This window comes from Leguminivora glycinivorella, chromosome 23, assembly GCF_023078275.1.
Source record: "Leguminivora glycinivorella isolate SPB_JAAS2020 chromosome 23, LegGlyc_1.1, whole genome shotgun sequence".
NCBI lineage: Eukaryota > Metazoa > Arthropoda > Insecta > Lepidoptera > Tortricidae > Leguminivora > Leguminivora glycinivorella.
In genome coordinates this window covers 9,824,069-9,846,320 of record NC_062993.1, presented here as the reverse complement: position 1 = coordinate 9,846,320, position 22,252 = coordinate 9,824,069, and the positions used below count along the sequence as shown (strand labels likewise).

Genomic DNA, 22,252 nt, shown 5'->3' with positions numbered 1-22,252 from the left:
CTCCCTTCGTGTACGCCACTTATCCCGGTCCTGGGCTAATCTCATCCAGAAGTGCCCCGCAGTTTTTCGAATGCCATCCACCCAACGAGCCAACGGATGCCAGGCGCTTCTTACATCCGATAGCGGCCACCATTCGGTCAACATTTTCGTCCACTTGCAATAATGCTACAATATTATTGTGTATGTATAGGTCAATGTCCAAACGCTGAAGCAGAAACTGGCCGGGACAGGATGATGATGATGATTGTATACGTATGATGATTTTGACTCATATTATTTGTAATTTAGCGCAGCGGCCTGAAATTTGACTCTTTCCGGTCGGAGAACTGAATAATGTTCACCATATAATATCCAACATGAACAAACTTTGTCTATTTAGCATACTAAATAAAAGCCCACTTCCGACAAAAAAGTTGGGCATTTATTTTAAAACTCGCCTACTAAATCACGGTAACTCATGCATGCCGCGCGTGTACTCAAGAGCAAGATAAACTGGTCATTATGAAAGAAAAGTTCAAACAAAGTGATCAGTTCTTAAAGGTCCTAAATTTGTATTTATTGTGTGGTTCTGTAAATGTGTATACGATAATAAACATTTGGTTCGTAATTTGCTGAATTCAGTTACTTTGTATATTTCTACCTGACTTATTAAATAGAAATTGGATTTAAAAATAACATCTGTTCCCGTTTTTCTTATAATTATCTGATGCTTTATTTCGCGCAAGGTATAAAATATTTTATTTTAAGAACAGTAAAGTTCCCTATACAGGATGTAGTGCGAAAAGCTTTTTGCCTTCGTATTTTTACGGAAACGTTCGTATTTGTCACGCTAGTAGTTAGTATTTGTAGTGCTTACGCCGTGTCTTGCGCATCGTCTACTTCCATATCGATAAGGTTTGATTTCGTATGCGTCGCATCGCCGTCGCGCGACCATCGCGCGACCGTCGCCCACACAAGCCACGGCGTTAGACGACGTCAGTACGTCCTGTACCTACTGAGTCTGAGTCTGGTACGTTTGAAATACACCATGAGTTAATTTAACGTTGTCGGAAACACGTGTTTTGTCCTTTAATAACATATACTCATTTTATCCACTAGTGGATAAAGCATATTGAGCTTTAAAATTTAATTGAATCTAGCGATGACGATGATTTACCACCTGTGGAACTACTGGAAGCAGTGATAAACGCGTTTTTTGCGTTCTACTTTCCTCGCTATAGTGAGGGGAAAAGTTTTGTGTTACACTTGGGTGCAAATATATTTTACTTCTCGTGTGTTAAAAAACTCGCAAGTTCAAGATTCTATTCTCGAAGTATAGTTGTAGAACTACCCGTAGAATAATAAGTAACTAACAACCTTGATATTTACCACAGATCAAATAATACTAGTACAGATACCTAACCCCATACTAAAAATGGGCGCCGTCCTAAGTATTCTAGACCTGTGTACTAAATTTAATCCACACTCAAAGAGCTAGATGGCGCCAGTAGCCACGCGTGGCCAACAAAACTCTTATCAGTATCCTACGTCGAAATAGTCATCAAACTGCAACATCTTGCGACATCTGTTTTAGCTTTCACGCACTAAACATACAACGTCATGTGCACGTTTAAAGTCAGACATTACTAGATGGCGTTGTAGACATAGCCTACCAGTGGATTGTATGCCGCGCGGTTTGTATGTGTGCGTGCAGGTGGTGCGCAATGTACGTACGCGCTGGGTCCGCTCATCAGTGTGCGTAGTCGAATGCACACGTGCTCACGTAATATTTGTTTCGTTGTATCTATCTACCTCTAATTATAGCTCTTGCGTACTTGCGCGACAGAGCTAGACTGCATTTCTGTCGGCATATGGTGTCAACAATTGCCATTCGGCTACGCCGGCTGCTGAGTAAAATATAGCACGCACCTATTATTATTGGTATTATTTTTAACCGTCGCCTCATCTCTCAAGAAGGACGGTTATCAAGTCGTCTGTATGTTTTTTTTTATTTTTTTTAATGTTTGTTCCTCGATATCTCCGTCGCTTCTGGACCGATTTTGAAAAAATTTTTTTTGATTGAATGTATATGCATACAGATTGGTCCCATTTTTCTCAGAACCCAGTTCTGAAGATGGGATCCTGGAGAAATCGAGGGAACTCCTCGAATCTGAAAGGCATCCATATGCTGATTTTTGTGTTTTTAAAGGAACAGCATGCATTTAGGTACGGAAAAGTGACATTTGGAGCAGTGGAACTGCTGATGATGGCCAGAACGGAACTCTTCATATCTGAACGGCACGCTTATAGTGACTTTGGTATTTTTATAAGAACAGCATGCACTTTCGTCCAGAACAGTGACATTTGGTGCAGTGGAATTGCTGATGATGGTCAGAACTGAACTCCTCAAATCTGAACGGCACGCTTATAGTGACTTTGGTATTTTAATAAGAACAGCATGCACTTTCGTCCAGAACAGTGACATTTGGTGCAGTGGAACTGCTGATGATGGCCAGAACCTAAACTCCTCAAATCTGAACGGCACGCTTATAGTGACTTTGCCATTTTTAGGGTTCCGTAGTCAACTAGGAACCCTTATAGTTTCGCCATGTCTGTCTGTCCGTCTGTCCGTCTGTCCGTCCGTCCGTCCGTCCGTCCGTCCGTCCGCGGATAATCTCAGTAACCGTTAGCACTAGAAAGCTGAAATTTGGTACCAATATGTATATTGTATATCAATCACGCCAACAAAGTGCAAAAATGAAAAATGGAAAAAATGTTTTATTAGGGTACCCCCCCCTACATGTAAAGTGGGGGCTGATATTTTTTTTATTCCAACCCCAACGTGTAATATATTGTTGGATAGGTATTTAAAAATGAACAAGGGTTCACTAAGATCGTTTTTTGATAATATTAATATTTTCGGAAATAATCGCTCCTAAAGGAAAAACAAGTGCGTCCCCCCCCCCTCTAACTTTTGAACCATATGTTTAAAAAATATGAAAAAAATCACAAAAGTAGAACTTTATAAAGACTTTCTAGGAAAATTATTTTGATTTTGATAGGTTCAGTAGTTTTTGAGAAAAATACGGAAAACTACGGAACCCTACACTGAGCGTGGCCCGACACGCTCTTGGCCGGTTTTTTATAAGAAAAGCATGCGCTTACGTCTAGAACAGTGACATTTGGTACAGTGGAACTGCTGATGATGATCAGAACCGAATTTTGGTATTTTTGGAAGAAAGGCTTGCATTTAAGTCCAAAGCAGTGACATTTATTTAGTTATGTTTGTTAAGCATATTGAGTTTTCAAGTCAAAGTTTGTCAAGCTTCGATTTCTTATAATGTAATCGGATTCATGAGGAATTGAGGAAACTCCTCAAACCTTAACGTTATACGTATATTCATTTGTGTTGCCATCTAATAATTTTATTAAAGCATTAAAAGCAGTTTTAAAAAATACTTACACATTTCTACATAATCCAACATTCGCAAGTAGCTTTCACCAGAACCCGAAAGGCGACGGTTTTACTTAAAAATTATGTTGAGCCGTTTTATTATGAGTCCTGTGGCACATTGTTGTTGATATAACCTCGTAAGGACGTCTTGTTAAACCAAATGTTAAAACTCCAGTTTTAAGTAGGTAACATGAATAACAAATTATTTAGTTTCACTAATCAAATTGATTGCTCTATAAATTGATATAATCTGTCAAACAAGTCTGTCAGTAAATAAGAACAAAGAAAACTATAGGTATCCTTTTCTATAGCACCCTAAAGAAAAGGACGCGTGGTGACCTGGTGACGTCTTAGAAAAGTTACTTCGTTGGGTTAGTATCGACACAGATCGACTAGAGAGGTAGTTTATCGATACAATATGTTCGAGAACAGCATATTAATGCAAGTTAAAATAAATCATGTAAATAAAATTGTTATTTGTTATACACACTGTTTTTATTGAATTCCGTTAACTTTAAGGGAAGATCAAATGAATTTAATGTCTCTAAGAAACTTAACTCTTACGGTTATCGAGTTATTAAAAAATAAAGATAATTACTGAACATGTGTGTGACTGCCTTTACCAAAGATAATTACTGAACACGTGTGTGACCAATTCCTAATGTTTTTTGTTTGACATGTGCAGTCAATCACTTGACACTAACTTGAATGTTATTCGTAAGGGTCTCTCACACTAATAAATTCATTTAGGTACATAGAGGTATACACATCAGGTTGGCAAACGGCCTCCGCGCGGTTAGTATGTGTGCTCGCCGCTTACGTACTCGCTCTATCCGCGACACATGCAAGCAGATGTGAATGAACAAGATTTAGTCGCGGCCCCGCGCCCCGCGCCCCTACCTACCTATACACTAGTAATGTCTGTATACGAATGGATTATGGGGGCTCGGGCCTCTCAAGGTCAGTGCAAATGTGATGCGTAGAATAGGTACTAACCTATTCTACGCATCACATTTGCACTGACCTTGAGAGGCCCGAGCCCCCAATCAAAGAATGCGTTGGTTTATTAAAATTTAAAGCACTCGAAAGCAGGCGCGTAGTTAATTAGAAATGTGGGAAAAAAACCGTCGTCGGTGTCGTTTTTCCTTTCGTGTATGATATCTATTTCAATGTATAAATATGGAAATGTATATTATTAAGGAAACAAATACATGTACTTAATATAAAAAATAAAAGGTAATGTAGCTAGATTACGAGTTTGTCAAATACCTGTATTTGACAAAACATTTTCTAGAGTAATATTGTCTTCGGTTACCGCGATAGTTACTCATGAAATAAAATTATGGAAACGGATTAATTACCGTTTCTATAGTTTTATTTCATTGTCTAGAGTAATTTTTACTCATGAAATTGAGAAAAACACCGAAATTAGTTATTTACTGAAACTTGACGTTCACATGTTCATTGTAATATGCCTACTTGAAAAATAAATATTTCATTTTCATTTCATTTCAACGCATAATTACTATTATCTGTTATGGCCTTATGGCTGCCGGCCAGATGAGCCATTTTTTTTAAAGTTGTTCACCCCTGTTTTTTTGTAACATGGGTGTTTTTTACGCGATTCATATTCAGAATCTCAAGGTGTTTCGATCCTGCCTGATAGGAAGTAAAAACAATGTCTTAAGATATCCATACATTTTTCAAACCTTCCATTCCGTTACTGCCATACAAAATGTATGAAAAAAATGGTAACGATATGGGAAAAAACTTGGGAGACTTTTTTTTCCTATTAGGAGTGAAAGAGCTCACGATTCTGAGTGGAAACCACATAAAAATTTTCAAATTAAAAAAAAAGTCGGGTGGACGTACAACTTTGACAAAAATAAAAATGTCCCAGATAACAGTTCTAATCAACATTCAACAATTAAAATGATTAATTAATAATGAAGAACTAACACGATAAGGTAGGCAAGCACGAATTCAAATTTGTGATTTTTGTGTTTATTGCCATCGCGCAGTCGGGGGCGGTGCCGCTCGGCTGCCCGCAGAAAGCCAGAAGTCCGAAACTAGAGAAATATAGAGAGCGCTCGATCGCGAGTAGCTACTTGCGCCGGCGGCGGACGCGAGGACAGGGCCTCTCTGTGGGTTCCACCCCCGGGCCCCGTCAGCGCGACGGCGATAAAGACCTAAAAATCCCAAATTTGAATTCGTGCTTCGGTATCGTATCCTCTTAAGGGTTAATTCGCCTTCTGAGTTTGTTATGAAAGTGCGTGCATTAGTGACGAATCGCTTAGTGGACGCCAGGCTTCACATATTGCTTTTCGTTTTACCAACAACGCCATTCATTCATAAGTTTCATTAACGATACCATGTGGTTATTAATGCATGATATTTACTAACAAGTTCTATGGATTTTTAAATGGTCTGAGATAAACATTTGTTTTTTAAATTATATTAGAAACTTCAAAATTAAAAATAGTGTTATTTGTTTTATAAAGAGTTGCCCTCTTAACCTTTTAGGGCCACTTGAACCAACGAAAATGGGAGGGTTAACCCTCCATTTTATATGGAACTCGACGGATGACAGCCCACTAACCCTGAGTTAAGTGATTGGGTGCAAGTGGGCCTTAAAGTTGTTGTTTAACTGCAGGTGCCAATAATGATACCCGAGCAAGCGAAAGATTCTAATATTTGACGACCGGTCTGGCGCAGTCGGTAGTGATCCTGCCTGCTGCGCCGCGGTCCTGGGTTCGAATCCCGGTAAGGGCATTTATTTGTGTGATGAGCACATATATTTGTTCCTGAGTCATGGATGTTTTCTATGTATATAAGTATTTATATATTATATATATCGTGGCCTGAGTACCCACAACACAAGCTTTCTTGAGTTTACCGTGGGACTCAGTCAATCTGTGTAAGAATTTCCTTATAATATTATTATAATTGAACCGCGAGCGCGAGTAATAATATCGTTATCGTATTGACGCTAGAACACTGCATCTCCATCGGCGTTCAGCGTCAACGATTGTCATTTATAGTGTCATCATTATAGTGTCTACGGACAAAACCGGGACAGCGGGGGCCGGCAGCTGTTCCGATATACGGTCAGCTGACTGATTGTTCTCAAATTGAATCCTCCAGGAAAAAGTACGTTAAACGGCTATTTGTATCCAGGGTCTGGCACAAGAACAGATTCTACCCGAAGATTGTGTGGAAGAGAGAGAGAGAGAAAGAGAGATATTTTAACGAAAATCCCTCTTGTTTTTACTTAACCAAAATTAACTTCTAAATTTTCATTGTGAATTAGGTAGCAACATTAATTTGGAGTAGGTAAATAATATTATTTATATCACCATTACCGCTGACCCCAAAACTAAGCTCAATCGTCTTCTCTCTTTAAAATTTTATGCTGGCAAAAAAAATAATGGGTTCTCAAAGTTTTTTTAAATGTTTCGCGTCCCCTTACCCATCTTACTTTAACCCTTTATGAATGTTTCAAATGCATCGATCCATCCAGTATGATCTATAAGGTGTCTCCATTCAGACAGTTCTAATCCACTGAACCAGACCGCTGACTGGCTGATATGTGAGATATGTAGCTTCATTGGACTGGAACAAAGCAATGCGCAAAACGTTTTGTCTTTAGGCTAGAAATAAGTGGGTGATAGATGTACGAGCAAGTACGCGTACTTATGGCTCGATGACCTTTTTCGATTGTGTGTCACCGTAAAAGTACGCTTACTTACCTACTTTAAAACCGCCGCGCATAGTCGTCGACGATACAACCGTTTTGAAATCTGGTAGTACGCGTAATTGCTCGTACGTCTATCACCCACTTAAGGCTTTATAGTCGTATTTAAAACTTGCCAATATGCCAAAAATATATTAACACGTCTATGACAACTCACAATAAGGTCGTATAACCACAAATGTCATATTGATATATACGATAGATCAAGCAAACGTATCTACTTAGCGTGTCAAATGAGCTCAGTAAAATCCACTGAGTTGTTTATTCGCCGCTTGCAGCTTTCAGGCGTCAGTGAAGTCAACAAAAACATAAATAAAAAAAACCGGCCAAGTGCGAGTCGGACTCGCCCACCGAGGGTTCCGTACAAACTTTCTTTCAAACTACCTAGTAAAAATAATCTCATATTTTCATATAACTCTAATGACTTGACTAGAAGACAAAAGTATAGGCACTTATTTTTTCACGGTATTTTTTTTTACATTTTCCTTCAAAATTCTTTTTTTTTTCACAATAAAAAAATTATAAAAAATAGTTTATTTATGTTCAATTTGAGCTCTTTCCAACGATACCCCACTTGACCTAGTAACTTGAAATTTACAGTTTGCCCCCCTTTCATTTTGGCCATTTTCTACAATTAAAATTAATATATTTAAAAAATTATACTTTCTATTTGTAAAGGTTTACAATGTTCACAACTATTCCAAATTTCAAGTTGATAGCATTAGTAGTCCTCGAGATATTTAGGAATGTGACAGACGGACAGACAGACGGACAGAGTCGCACCATAAGGGTTCCTGTTGTACCTTTTTGGTACGGAACCCTAAAAATGCCTCGTCACTTTGATATTCAGTTGTAACTACACAAAAATTATAAACATTCAAGGACCTGAGACATATTCAAAATCACAGGCAAGAACAACTTCAGTACACAATCCGACACGCTCGGCCCCTATACAAATAGATGAACTTGTTTCTTCTATCAAAATCTAGTTCTGTGCGTGTTATACATTTATTTGGAATGTTGGTTTGTAAAGGTGTTTGTGAGCTTGACTGTTCATACTACGGTGACTGCTTACCAATAGGCGGGCTGTATGCTTGTTTGCCATATACTTGTTATTAAAGAAAATACGCAAACGAAAAATCTGTCAGAGATAGGTAATTATTAGGTATAAATAACTTCGTCTATAAATAACTATATCGAATCTGCTACGCTATGACGATCACAATTTCTCAGGATGGTCAAGGAAAATAATGGTGCCTAGCGGTAAGAGCATGCGACTTTCAATCCGGAGGTCGCGGGTTCGAACCCCGGCTCGTACCAATGAGTTTTTCGGAACTTATGTGCGAAATGTCATTTGATATTTGCCAGTCGCTTTTCGGTGAAGGAAAACATCGTAAGGAAACCGGACTAATTCCAATAAGGCCTAGTTACCCTTTGGGTTGGAAGGTCAGATGGCAGTCGCTTTCGTAAAACTAGTGCCTATGCCAAATCTTGGGATTAGTTGTCAAAAGCGGACCTAGCTCCCATGAACCGTGGCAAATGCCGGGATAACGCAAGGAGGATGATGATGATGGTCAAGGAAAATAATAACTATAAACTATACCACAAAGTGATTCCACGCCATTAAGGAAATATCCGATAGACGCGTATTTATAGACCGTTATTGAAAATGACCCAGTTTTTCTCGATTTCGGGTCAAATTTAACTATATTTTTATTGTTTAGCGTCATAGATGACGCAACTAGTATGCTTAAACTGAGACAAGGTTCAAATGAAGGGGAAAAATTATTTTCCGTACAAACATAATGCTCCTGTCCTGACGCGGTCCTGGGTTTGAATCCCGGTAAGGGCATTTATTTGTGTGATGAACACAGATATTTGTTCCAGAGTCATGGATGTCTTCTATGTATATAAGTATTTGTATATTATATATATCGTTGTCTGAGTACTCACAATACAAGCGTTCTTGAGCTTACCGTGGGACTGTCGATATGACATTACTCATTGTGTAAGAATGTCCTAAGTATAGTAAGTATTTATTTATTGCTCATTTTTCTCTTCGTATATGAACGTTACATATTATGAAATATTTTTATATAATTTAATGTTTATTAAGTATAAAATTAATTAATTTTTCGATTTCTTGATAACCTTTTTCCTTAAAATTTAAATTCTCTTTAGAATATTCGAATTTTATTCCCGAAAACTAAGGGCCAGCGTTTGCCCAGCGGTGGGACATTGCAACAGACTAAGAAAAATAGTTATTTGTTATACAAGGGGGCAAAGTTGTATTTTAACGCCGAGTGTGGAATTGAAAAACGAGCAAGTGAAAGGATTCTATAGTTGAACCACGAGCGAAGCGAGTGGTTCGAGAATAGAATCCTGAACTTGCGAGTTTTTTAACACACGAGAAGTAAAATACATTTGCACCCGAGTGTAACACAAAACTTTTCCCCTCACTATAGCGAGGAAACTACATCGCAAAAAATGCGTTTATCACTGCTTCCAGTAGTTCCACAGGTGGTAAATCATCTTTATTACTAGATTCACCTACTTTTATCAATTTCAAAGCAGTTAATTAGACTTTATTCAAGGTCAAATTACTTTACCCACTAGTGGATAAAATGCGTTTTTACCCGCTGGTATTAAAGGACAAGACACGTGTTTCCGAGCTAGTAAGGGGAAAAATACTATGTTGGTATTATGGATGTTTAGAATTCTTATAGTAAAATTGAAAACTAGTCATTAATTAGCTCATAATTTCAAAATAGCGGGCCACATATTTGTGACGAAATCGAACGTTCGCAATTCAAGCATAACTACAATCAGCTACTAGACAGTCACTTAATATGAGTCACTTCATAAAATCACATCCCGATGATAAAAAATAAAATATTTCTATGTTTTTATCACGACCTTGAACCTTATAACAATAACACAATTACTCATCCGATTCAGAGTAAACAGATATCATTCAATAGCATTCGTTCAGTAGAATTCATTCAGTATTTTCCCTCATTCAGTAACGTGGAACGGCTTCCTGAAAGAATGATAAGCTCTAGGTCAGTTTGTGACTAATTTAGTACATTCCTGGGAACAATGCCTCGCGCAAAGTTACTAGGCCTATATGAATAGACTGTAGGGTTTTTTTTTCCTTTTTTTTTTGGTTTATGTAGTTTTGTGTTAGTTTGTAAGTGTGTAATTGGTGTCTTTTTGTAATTATATATTTTTGTTAAGATTATGTAACTAAATAAAAGCTTCATATATCAACCTAAAAAAAAAAAGTACATTCTTGTAGTTGTAGTTATTAGCTGTAAAATAGGAGATCGGTACGTTTAGTTAAATTCTTAAGTGGATTTGCTCTAGCCCGTCAAGCCGTTTACAAGTTACTAGAAAAAAATGCATCAAAACGTCGCATCATATTGTTATCGTCTCGTCTCGTCTTCGTCATAAGATCATAAGAATTTGAATGAAGCGACATTTTCTAGAGACAATTTTTTCCACGCTAGGTAAATATAATGTTTTTTTTTGTATATTTAATAGTTTTCTATCGTTGACTTTTATTGAAAGTATAGAGGCAATTAGAATAATTAGATTACGCGTTGGACTTTGAAAATTTTCGTTTTCCCCTCACTAGCACGGAAACACGTGTTTTGTCCTTTAATACCAGCGGGTAAAAACGCATTTCATCCACTAGTGGGTAAAGTAATTTGACCTTGAATAAAGTAAGTTTAACTGCTTTAAAATTGATAAAAGTAGGTGAATCTAGTAATAAAGATGATTTACCACCTGTGGAACTACTGGAAGCAGTGATAAACTAATTTTTTGCTTTGTAGTTTCCTCGCTATAGTGAGGGGAAAATTTTTGTGTTACACTCGGGTGCAATAGTACATTACATCAGAGGCCGGGAAAATGAGGATTTCCGGCCAAGTGGGTATATACGGCCGAGCGAGCGTCCGGATAGGGATACGAGGCCGGGAATCCGTTTTCACGCCGAGGCATGTATAGTGCTTTTCTCAAACATACAATGAAATAAAAAAAAATGCTCTAAAGGACAATATTTTATAAAAAAAAGTTACTTTGCAGGCCTAGGCCTAAAAAATAATATGAAATCCCTTTACAGTCCTCTCGAGTTGTTGCGCCCAAAAAGCGATACTTCCCAGCCCATTTTAAGGAACGTAAAGACAATATTTCATTGCATGTTTGAAAATGTATTTTACTTCTCGTGTGTTAAAAAACTCGCAAGTTCAGGATTCTATTCTCGAACTACTCGCTTCGCTCGTGGTTCGACTATAGAATCCTTTCACTTGCTCGTTTTTCAATTCCACACTCGGCGTTAAAATACAACTTTGCCCCCTTGTATAACAAATAACTATTATGGTATCACGATAAATGTTTAAATCATTGCAAATATTTGAGGATGGTGTACCACACGACGCAACAAGATTGGCAGTCTTAGAATTTTAGATATCTCTAATAATTATTACCTACATATCTATTGTAAAACTGTCGCTTTTTCCACAGAATCGCGCGACCTTGTGATTGACGCACATTCCACAGAAATAGTTCCGACTTTTCTGTGAAGTGGCTTTTCTTCTGATTTTATTTAAATTAGTTTTACCGCTCGTTTATGAGGAAAATAGCATTTGGGTTGAAGACGCTGGGAAATACCGGATTACTGAAGTAAATTATTTGGATATTACAATTGTCTAAGACGTAACTCGTAATGGAATTGAAGACTGACATACCCGTAAAAATAATGAGAAAATTAGGCTTTACAGTTTCATAGAATTATGATATACACTGTAACATAGCATCATCTTATTATTCACACTAAAATATATTTTGACTGCTGTATTGACTTAATAGATAGGTAAAGATACCTTGTTATCTCTAATACGACGATACGACCTTCAAACCTTCAAGAAAAGAGCGTACACCCATCTTAAAGGCCGGCAACGCACCTCCAACACTTCAGGTGTTTCGGTTGTCCATGGGCGGCAGTGATCGCTTACCATCAGGCGATCTGTCTGCTCGTTTGCCTCCTATCCCATAAAAATATTAGTGCGGGTTATATCTTAAAGTTTCGTAATACAATAACCTCCTATACCCATAAAAATATTAGTGCGGGGGTTATATCTTAAAGTTTCGTAATACAATAACTAAATTTAATATATTTTCAGTACAGATGGTGTTTTTTTTACGCACTAGTGCGAGAAGTGGTTCATTATATGCCAGGTCGAAACTTCGGAGGGCCATCTGTACTGAAAAACGTAACGATCGTAACTCGTGTCAATTTAAAATGCTCCCTTCGGTCGTGTTTTAATTCATCGCCACTCGTTTCGAACTCGAAAGATTAAAGGAAGCATAGACAAGATAGACCGTTTAGTGAGTCCGTCGGCCAAAACGACCCGGTCGTTAAGGAAATCTCTTTATAATGATGTTATTGCCGGACCACAACGAATATTAAAAATATTGCTAGGTAGGTACCAGTATTTAAGTGAATATTAAAAAATGAGGGCACTTCCCCGACTAAAGTTGTACAATATGGCGAAATAGTACATTACGATACTAGTGCGAAAAAAAGGAAGTTCGAAACGAGTGGCGATAAATTAAAACACGACCGAAGGGAGTGTTTTAAATCGACACGAGTTACGAATTTCCTTTTCGCACGTGTATCGTACGACGTTTTTCAGTACAGATGATGAGTTAAATTTTTTAGGACTGATGTTAAGCTGCCATCTTTGACATTTGCCATTTAAATCCACTCAACATTCGATATCGAATCGGATAATGTGAAAATTTAATGCGCTTATGCTTCAAGTGCACACAACTGTCCATCCATGCCCTCGCTCTTCAATGTTGCCATGCGCGGATCCAGGGGGGAGGGGGGGGGTCATGACCTCCCCCTGGAGCCTAAGTTTGCCATACAAATAGACCACGTGACCCCCCCTGGGGCCCCGGGCCTTTACCACGTGACCCCCCCCCCCACCCCCTGGGCATGAAGCTGGATCCGCGCTTGAATGTTACAAAGTATAATGAAAATGCTCATAGGCAATCTAAATATTAATTATGTCATTATTTACTGATTAAACGTTCTTATATTTCTAATCTTAAGGATAACTTTGTTAATATCTTTCTCAATATTTCCAGTATTTATATACATTTGCATAATGACGTTTCCTTAAAGTCACATCAAAGACGCAACGTCATTCCTTCTCTTTCTCACTTATAGTAGCTAGGTGTATTAGAAAGGGATGGAATTCCGAAATCTGCCGGCAGCACTGACCTTGTTAGGGGGTGTCTCGGAAATAACCGGAACTTGATGAATTATGCAAGGATAGTTTTACATACCTGTTCACTGCCCAGACACAGGAAAAAACATAGTAGATTTTCCTGGTGTTGAAATCTAGGTATAAAACATTCATATTTTCCTTTGAGTTTCAGTGGAATGAGAATGTTGTAAGTAATGATATTTTTTCCTGTATTTGCTCGTAATTCGCGTTCCGGAACAAGGACGTCTGACGTAACGATGACGTTTCAGGTACCTAAAGGCATTGTCAATAAGGATATAATTCATTATTAAAATCAAAGAATTTGTGCCTTAGTGCGTTTTCATATTACCCGATCCGATATCGGATGTTGGACCGATATCCCATACATTACAGGCGCCATCTTGGATTTTCCGCCTCCTTGGATCCGATGTCGGATCGGATAATGTGAAAACGGCCTTACAGATGTTATGTATGTGTTGCTTATCCGTAGAGTATTGGCAGTATAAGCAATAATAATAATAGATCCTGTCTAAACTAACTTTGCAGCGACATAAATAGAACAAAGTAAGACGGAGTGTTGTATCATCGAAAAAAAAAAATATTGATGACCACAGATGTCATATATACCATAGATCAAGCAAACGTATCTATTTAGCGTGTCAAATGAACTCAGTAAAATCCACTGAGTTGTCCGTCTTTACTCGCAGCTTGCAGCTTTCGAGCGTCAATTTTTGTAAGTTGAAGTCAACAAAAACATTAAAAATGCCTCGTTACGTGATATTTAATTGCAACAACACAAAAATTATGAAAACTCTAGGGCCTGAGATATATTTAAAATCATAGGCAAGTAACAACTTTAGTACAAAATCTGACACGCTCGGCCGCCATACAAATAGACGAACTTGTTTCTTCTATCTAAATCTAGTTCTGTGTTGATGACATTATTCATACTTAATCCTTGAACATGTCATGCAATTAATTAGCTTGATCTAACTCTACTGTATTTTACTTACCTACACCTAAATGTGCCATCTTACTCCGTTTTCACATTATCCGATCCGATATCGGATGTCGGAAGGATTTCAATGGAAAAAATCCAAGATGGCGCCCGTGATGTATGGGATATCGGTCCGACATCCGATATCGGATCGGATAATGTGAAAACGCACTTAGGTGTACTAAGTGTGCCTTTCCACCAGATATGCACTACGTGAACGTGATTGTTATCCACTGGATATTATCCAGTATCCACCAATCAGCTTAGTCAAACCGATTAGCTTAGCGCTGGCGGGAACGGGTTCGACTAAGCTGATTGGTGGAATCTTAAAATTGGATTTTTAGTAGGAAAAAAGTGGTTAATTCTGCATTTTTCTTAATTAACGATGTGTCAATCTAATATATTTTAATAAAAAATGGCATTTGTCCAGTTGAAAAGTAAATCTTAAGAGTAAATGGCAAAAAATGTAAGGGGGTATAAGAAGAACTTGGTACAACTTTAAATAGAAATGCTCTGGTGGAAAGGCAGGCACTCTAAGTGTACCTTTATAAATTTAAGAAGAGTAGTAAATAGATTTATTTCTATCGACTGTCAAAATCGCTTTACCGCTCCATTACCCGCACGAAAAACAACAAATCACACTAAACATGACAGCGACACTTAGCAATCGCCAAAACACGTCATCTTTTACCAACTTTTTAAGTCGAGACCCGGTCATCCGGTCAAAATCGCCTTTTCATACAAAACGTAGTCCTGAACTTCCCCCCCACTATATGTATTATTGAAAATATTTATTTTAAGTATAGTAAGTGAATATGGCGCTACCTTACCGCCCTATGACGTAAAGTACCCTAGTTCTTTACCAGCCTATGTCGAAACTTATATAACTCACTCAACGAAGCCTACCTCAACGAAAAAAAATTCATGTATAAGCGAATTTTGGCATAGTTGTATGAAATGCTGTTCTAATCCACATACTCAAAAGTGCTGAGGGGTGGGGGTGGAGCTAACGGGTGGAGGGAGGTGCAAAGGTCCCTTTTTTAAGTTTTTTTTGCGAATAGCTCTTAAACTGTGGCACATAGCAAAAAATATTCTGAGATACAAGCAATCATCATAAAATTCCCTACAAAAAAGGTATTAACACTTTTTATCTGGAATCAATAGTTCATGAAATATGGAGAGGACAAGATGGAAAGAAATAAACACATTTATTTATGTACGGCACGTTTATTCCTATAAATAGAGCCGTTGTAAAACATTTTACACTACACATACACATGCATCGCAAATCATGTCGATTTTTTTAAACACTCCCTTAGGTCACGTTTTAATGTATAGTCACTCGTTTTGAATTTCCTATTTTCCACACTTGTGTCATAATAATACTTGTACTGTTCCGGTTTCCTAAGATTATCCAGAAGTTACGTCGTGTTTAAGTTTTACTTAAATAAGAATAGCATAAGTTGATTCTTCCTTGATATCTTCCGTTGACAATATTCCCATTATCGATTTTCTAAAATTGATTAATGTCAAATAGGTTTCTTTTTGAGATTGCCTAGCAAAAATTTTCACCAGCCGCCACTGATATTCAGAGAGGAAAACCGGGACCACCTTTGTATCAACTAGCGACCGTTTCTTTCCTCTTGAAAACAATCGTTCTATTTCACGTTCTGTTTAGTTGTGAGACTTGTGAGACAGTTGTTTACGCGGCGCTGATCGATGCGTGCGGAGGAACAAACAATATGATCGATCGTTATTAATTGAGGTTGTGTGTCTTAGTATGCCTTTTATTAAAATTTTGGTAATAAATTGGTTTTGGACAAAGAAAACAAAAATGCCCCTAACGGCTAACCCCATTAATAAATATTTATTTATTTGAACTTTATTGCAAACAAAAAAAAAAAAATATACCATGCACGAAATAAAGCATCAGATAATTTATAAGAAAAACATGGACAGAAGGTATTTTTAAATAAAATTTCTATTTAATAAGTCAGGTAACTGAACCGTGACGTAACTCAATTCGATTTAAAAAGCTTCTTTATTTACATGAACATATTTACATAATTATATAAGAAACTAAGACTAAACTTAAATGCTAGCTAATGTCTAAAATAGGTTGACAAGGATACTGGCAACATTTCCTCGTGTATCGCAATGCTGATACGTTGAGCGAGGAAGTCGCCAGCTCTTCGGTCACCAGTTACCTCAACCAGACGCTTCGCGATTTCTGTGAATTAATCTCGATTCGATTTCATATAAATTCCATATTAGCAAGTCATTCAAATTCGTTTTGACAGTTTTTAAAAAGAAGTTGATTTGACTAGGAGGCAAGTAGCCTGTACCAACGCGGCTTTCCCGCCCTCGCAGTGCGTGTTCGAAATATGAAAATTTGAAACGTTCGGAAAACATTTTTCAGGCTGTCATTGTCAGTATTCGCGCGACCCGCGCTGAGATCACACGTGCTGATAGCTCACGCCGCTCGCTACGAAACTTTCGCGCGTAAAAGTTACGAAGTATTATAACGGAGTGAATTATTTTTGAATCGTGTAAATAAGTGTTTACTACATTGTACTATATGTGTTAATGTGTTTTTTAAGACGGTACGCCGGAGTGTGGCGAAATTCACCGCGTAAGTAGCCATCGTAGATTTCTTTGAACTTTTTTATTTTCGTTGACAATAATTGAAATTTCGGTCAGTTAAGTGGGCTATTGGGATATATTTATCAATTCGTTAGCTGATTAAAGTGTGACCGCCATTTGTCTCCTGCAATTCATGTATTTCAATTAGTCTTTCAGTGGCTCGTTGGGTTTTTGGCAACGTCTTGGAACCGGCCAGCTCCTTAATTATTATTGAGCTAAGTAGTAATTAATGATGAATGAATATTCAGTAACAAATGTTTATTTTATACTAAAAAACTGGGCCGCCAGGCCCATATAAAAAAAATTATAGGTACCGAATGTACCGATCGATCGACCTAGATACTTTAGACAGTATCATTATTAATTAAATTTATTGTTTATTAAGCAGAAACTTCTGTGGGCGATAATCAATGCAAATTTTTGATCTTATTTACCAAAATGTACAATCTTATTTACCACAGTGTTTATAAAATATATTTATTGATATTTTATGTCCATAAAATAAGGTACCGAAACCAAAAAGTGAATTTTAAAAACAGTACGTTTGATATATGATTATAACGGTAGTAATATTATGTAAAGCTTTTACCCGAAAGGGGCCCACATATTTCTTTTAAGTAATTTTTTTTATCTTTTTTATCGCCAATTGTTTCTTATTCATGTTTTAAGTAGGTATGTGTGGAACAAATAAAGATTTTTTATTTGTTTATTAATATTATGTAACAAAACAAAATAAAGTACCTACCTAATGCTAAAAGATAAAACACTTGCGAAAAATTTTATATGACCTGTTTGACTACATTTTTATGTGTAGATAATTTATTTTTGCCGCCAACAAACCTAACAGACGTTCGAAACAAAACCTAATGACATTAATGATGCCATAAAATTGCTTTGTTGTGTATTTTTATAGAATAAGAAATCTAAACAGACATATATCTTTTCTAAAATAGAAAAGTTTTGATAAAGACGCTACAGGAGCGAAAATGCTAAAATAGAAAGGAGCCCCCCTTTTAATTTTAGAATTTTAGTTAAATATACTAGTGTTATTAACTAAATTTATCGAAAAAAATTGTCCATTCAGAACAACTCAGTTAAAAGATATTGCGAAAAAACCGACCGTTTCCCTTTTCAAAACTTAATCAATCGTAACGAAATTTGAGAATCTGAATAACATTGAAATAATCTGTGTCGGGCTGTTTATTTTTTTGGCTGATTGTTACCAAATTTGAATAGGTACCACATCTTTTTCTGCCCCGTAATCAATAAGGCCGTTTTTGGAAATGTTTGATGGGCTCTAGCGTCTTTAAAAATAAAAACATGAAAAAAAAAATCAAAACGGTCCGACACAGATAAAAATAATAACATATCTGTGCTGAAAAAATCATTGCTCTATCTTCAAAAACCAGGGAGGAAATAGTCGAGAACGTTTGTATGGAGAATTGATCTCTCCTGTATCGTCTTAACGTCACTTTAAAATACAAATGAAACAGAAGACATGCAAAAATAGGACTTTTTTGATGTGTTAGCTTAGGTTAAACCAATTTAAGAATTATAATAGTCATTTACCCGAATTATTTATAATGCATGCCATAAAGTGAACTATTTGCAGTAAGTCGATTTAAAACCAATTTAATCTTAAATAATACATAATTAACTCCACATTTTTTATTATTTATTTTTTTATTATTCCTTAACACTTACAGTCTAGCTATACATGTTAAAGGAAAAATAATAAATAATTAACTCCACATCCACATGGATGGCGCTTATTATCATATCAAAGTTTCAAATTCATTGAAAATGTCATATTTACAACAGGCCGCCCTTTCCCTTAATAAATAAATAAATAAATATTGGGGGACGCCTTACACACATCAACTTAGCCCCAAACTAAGCAAAGCTTGTACTATGAGTGCTAAGCGACGATATTTCATACCTTTAAACGAGCAATTCTTGTATATTTATTTATTTATATTATGTATATATACCGACGATCTCGGAAACCGCTCTAACGATTTCGCTGAAAGTTGTTATGTGGGGTTTTTCGGGGGTGAAAAATCGATCTAGCGTAGCCTTAGATCCCGGAAAACGCGAATTTTCGAGTTTTCATGCGTTTTATTTCGCGTTAGTAAACGTAAAATATGGTCGTTAATTTCGCCGACCGCGCATCGGCTCCGCGTAGCTCAGTCGTACGAGGTCGGTCTAATGTTCACAGACAGATCGCAGGTGTCAGGGTTTCAAATCCCGGCGAGTAATTAAGTTTTTTTTGTATTTATAAAGTTTTTTTTTTATCTAACGCTATCGTGATATAATAAAATAGAACCAAGCGAAGCTCGGTCGCCCAGATATTACATACTTAAATATATAAATACATACTTATGTACATAGAAAACATCCATGACTCGGGAACAAATATCTGTACTCATCACACAAATAAATAATAGCTACTTTCTTGGGCAAAAATTGTAAATATTGTTAATTTTATTATTAGGTCGTTTTATAATTTTAACATGCATTTTATTTAACAGAATAGGTAATTAGGTACTAAAGAAAAACTTAATTTAGACGTAACCTTTAGCGTAGGCGGAGAAAAGGGGTATAATCCATTGAAAGAGATTTATTTTTTATAATCTTTTAATACTACGAATGAATTAGCAAATAATAAGATCAATAAGTCATAACAATGTCAAAATAAATCAGCTGAATGTCGCGCCTATCTATCCTACTTTCAATCAGACCAAAATAACAGATAATAAATACTCGGATAAAAATACCTGTAATTTATCACGATTACGCGCGTATTTCTATTGATTCGCCCCAAATTTCCGGTCGGTATGCCATCTATGTATCTTCGTCTATTTAACTAAACATTTTTACTATTCCTAAGTACGTGATTGTTTTATTCAACGAAAAATACATTTCTACATAATCAAACTTTCGCAATTCGCATTTATCACCAGACTCCCCGATGGAAGCCGGTTTTTTATATGTGCTACCTATATTAAGATTTCCATTAATAAATTAAAAGTTTGGTTTTCCAAAAGGTATTCTTTGAATCTATTTATAATACCAATGATTAAGAAAATAATAAATCATAACAATATTTTAAAAGAATCAGAGGATCGCGCTATAAGTGTTCCTTTTCTCACTTTTTGTTATGGAACAATAAAAATACTAAGAACCAGGAAAGAACCGGGACTCCCGGTTCTAGTCCCACTTAGAACCTAAATATAAAATTTAAATTCTTGGAACCGCCTCGGTTCTGCATGCCCTAATGGTCGCGGACTCGCGGCCTGATGTGCTACGAGTATAACATCAGCACGGGAACATGGTCGCGCGATAGACGATAAAATATCAGGCCGTCTCTATCGCACTTACAAATAGTGCGATAGGGACGGCCTGCTATTTTATCGTCTATCGCGCGACCATGCTTCCCGTACAGGCCGTCCCTTCCACCCTGTTTGTAAGTGCGATAGGTACGGCCTGCACGGGAAGCATGGTCGCGCGATAGACGATAAAATAGCAGGCCGTCCCTATCAATAAAGAACAATTCATATGTAACTAGACTCCTTAACTCAAATAATCTTTTCAATTTAAGATTAGCAGTTAAGTATATTATAAATGCATGCACGTTTCTTAGAAATAAACAGATTAAATTTTAAATTATTTTTTTTTATCGCACTATCTGTAAGTGCGATAGGGACGGCCTGATATTTTATCGTCTATCGCGCGACCATGCTTCCCGTGTTGATGTTTTAACGTTTATCGCGCGGCCATGCCGTCGGTGCAGCTATAGTCGCGCCTATTCTACCCAATCAGACCAAAATAACAGGTTGTAACGCGAACATTTACCAAAAACGTATAAACTCAGTGCAAACAAGCTTAGTTTAACCGGCCGCTACTAGATGGCGCCACCGGTACTGGTTTTCCGAGTGAACTTAGCAAATATTTAAGTGTTCCCGTAGACTTAAAATTCTAAAACCTAGTGCAACATGTGTTAACGGGTGCCTAGAATTTTATAGTAATCAAGTCAATACGTAACTCTTAGATAAAATTCGTCAAATTGTTAGTTTGGCCGTCCGTCAACAGATGGCGCCACGGGTATCAATATTGTGATATTGAACTTCGATGTTTAAATATTTAAATCATGGAACACCGTTCCCGTAACTTGTATATTTTGCTGAAGTAACTAGTAAATGTAAAGATTGTAAATAAGTAGTCAAACATGTAAAAAACAAACACCAATGTTGGTACTAAGATCAACTTGTCTGTTACACACAAAGCTCAATAGATGTCGCTGTGCTGTGGCGCATTTCAAAGTTAGTTGTCGCTATTAAGTTTTTTCCTGGGATAACGACCTCATCCACTGAACAATGTTTAATTTGAGAAATAGTTAGGAGTCAATTCGTGCACACCTCATGTACCGTATCGGGACTTTGGTGGACCATTTGACTAAATCTATCGTCGCTCCCTTAGCGCTCGACTGTTGTCCTCAAGGACGCTGTACGGCCTTTGATACCTAGTTTAAGTACTTAGCATAGTGCCGACTGGGAATAAACGCCTAAGTCTGCTACACGCCGCCTTTCACTACGCTCTCGCGCACGCCCCACCCCTCTACGGATTTTCATCCCCTTACAAGGTAATAAATACTCGGATAAAAATACCCGTAATTTATCACGATTAGGCACGTATTTCTATTGTTTCACCCCATATGTCCGGTCGGTACGCCGTGTGTCTTCGTTATTGGCTTATATTGTTATACAGTGTGGAAAAAGTAATTGCCTCTGAAATGAAGTTGCCTTAAAACCTTAAGTTAACTCATTTTACCTCAGGTCGACTGAGGTAAATGCGTAACTTTGCGTAAATCTTTTCAGGATTTTTTTTCAATAGGACATTACAATATCGTTGCGAATTGTGTGTATGTTTTAATTATGGTCTTACTTTATTTATTTCCCTTCTTACTTTTAATATAGACCCCTGTAATGTTGTGTAATGTTGCTTTTTGAAGATATCTTCAAAACAGGGATCGGAAATCGGTTTTTACTTTACTCCATACTAAAATACCGGTATATTTTTCGTTATGTTTGTTGTTTTTTTTTTCTCTTAATGGGACAATTTAATAAGTCCTACTTAAAACGCCCCAAATT

At 36.9% G+C, this 22,252-nt stretch overlaps 1 protein-coding gene across 2 annotated transcripts in view; it reads left to right on the top strand.

Moving 5' to 3' along the window:
* Window positions 1–16,912: 16,912 nt before the first annotated feature.
* The window catches only part of LOC125238479 (thyrotropin-releasing hormone receptor-like), a 172,238-nt gene continuing 166,898 nt past the window's right edge, over window positions 16,913–22,252 (top strand). For both annotated transcript variants that reach the window (XM_048145842.1, XM_048145841.1), the window contains exon 1: window positions 16,913–17,091. The gene's annotated coding sequence lies outside the window, so the exon portion shown is untranslated. The remainder of the gene's footprint in view (window positions 17,092–22,252) is intronic.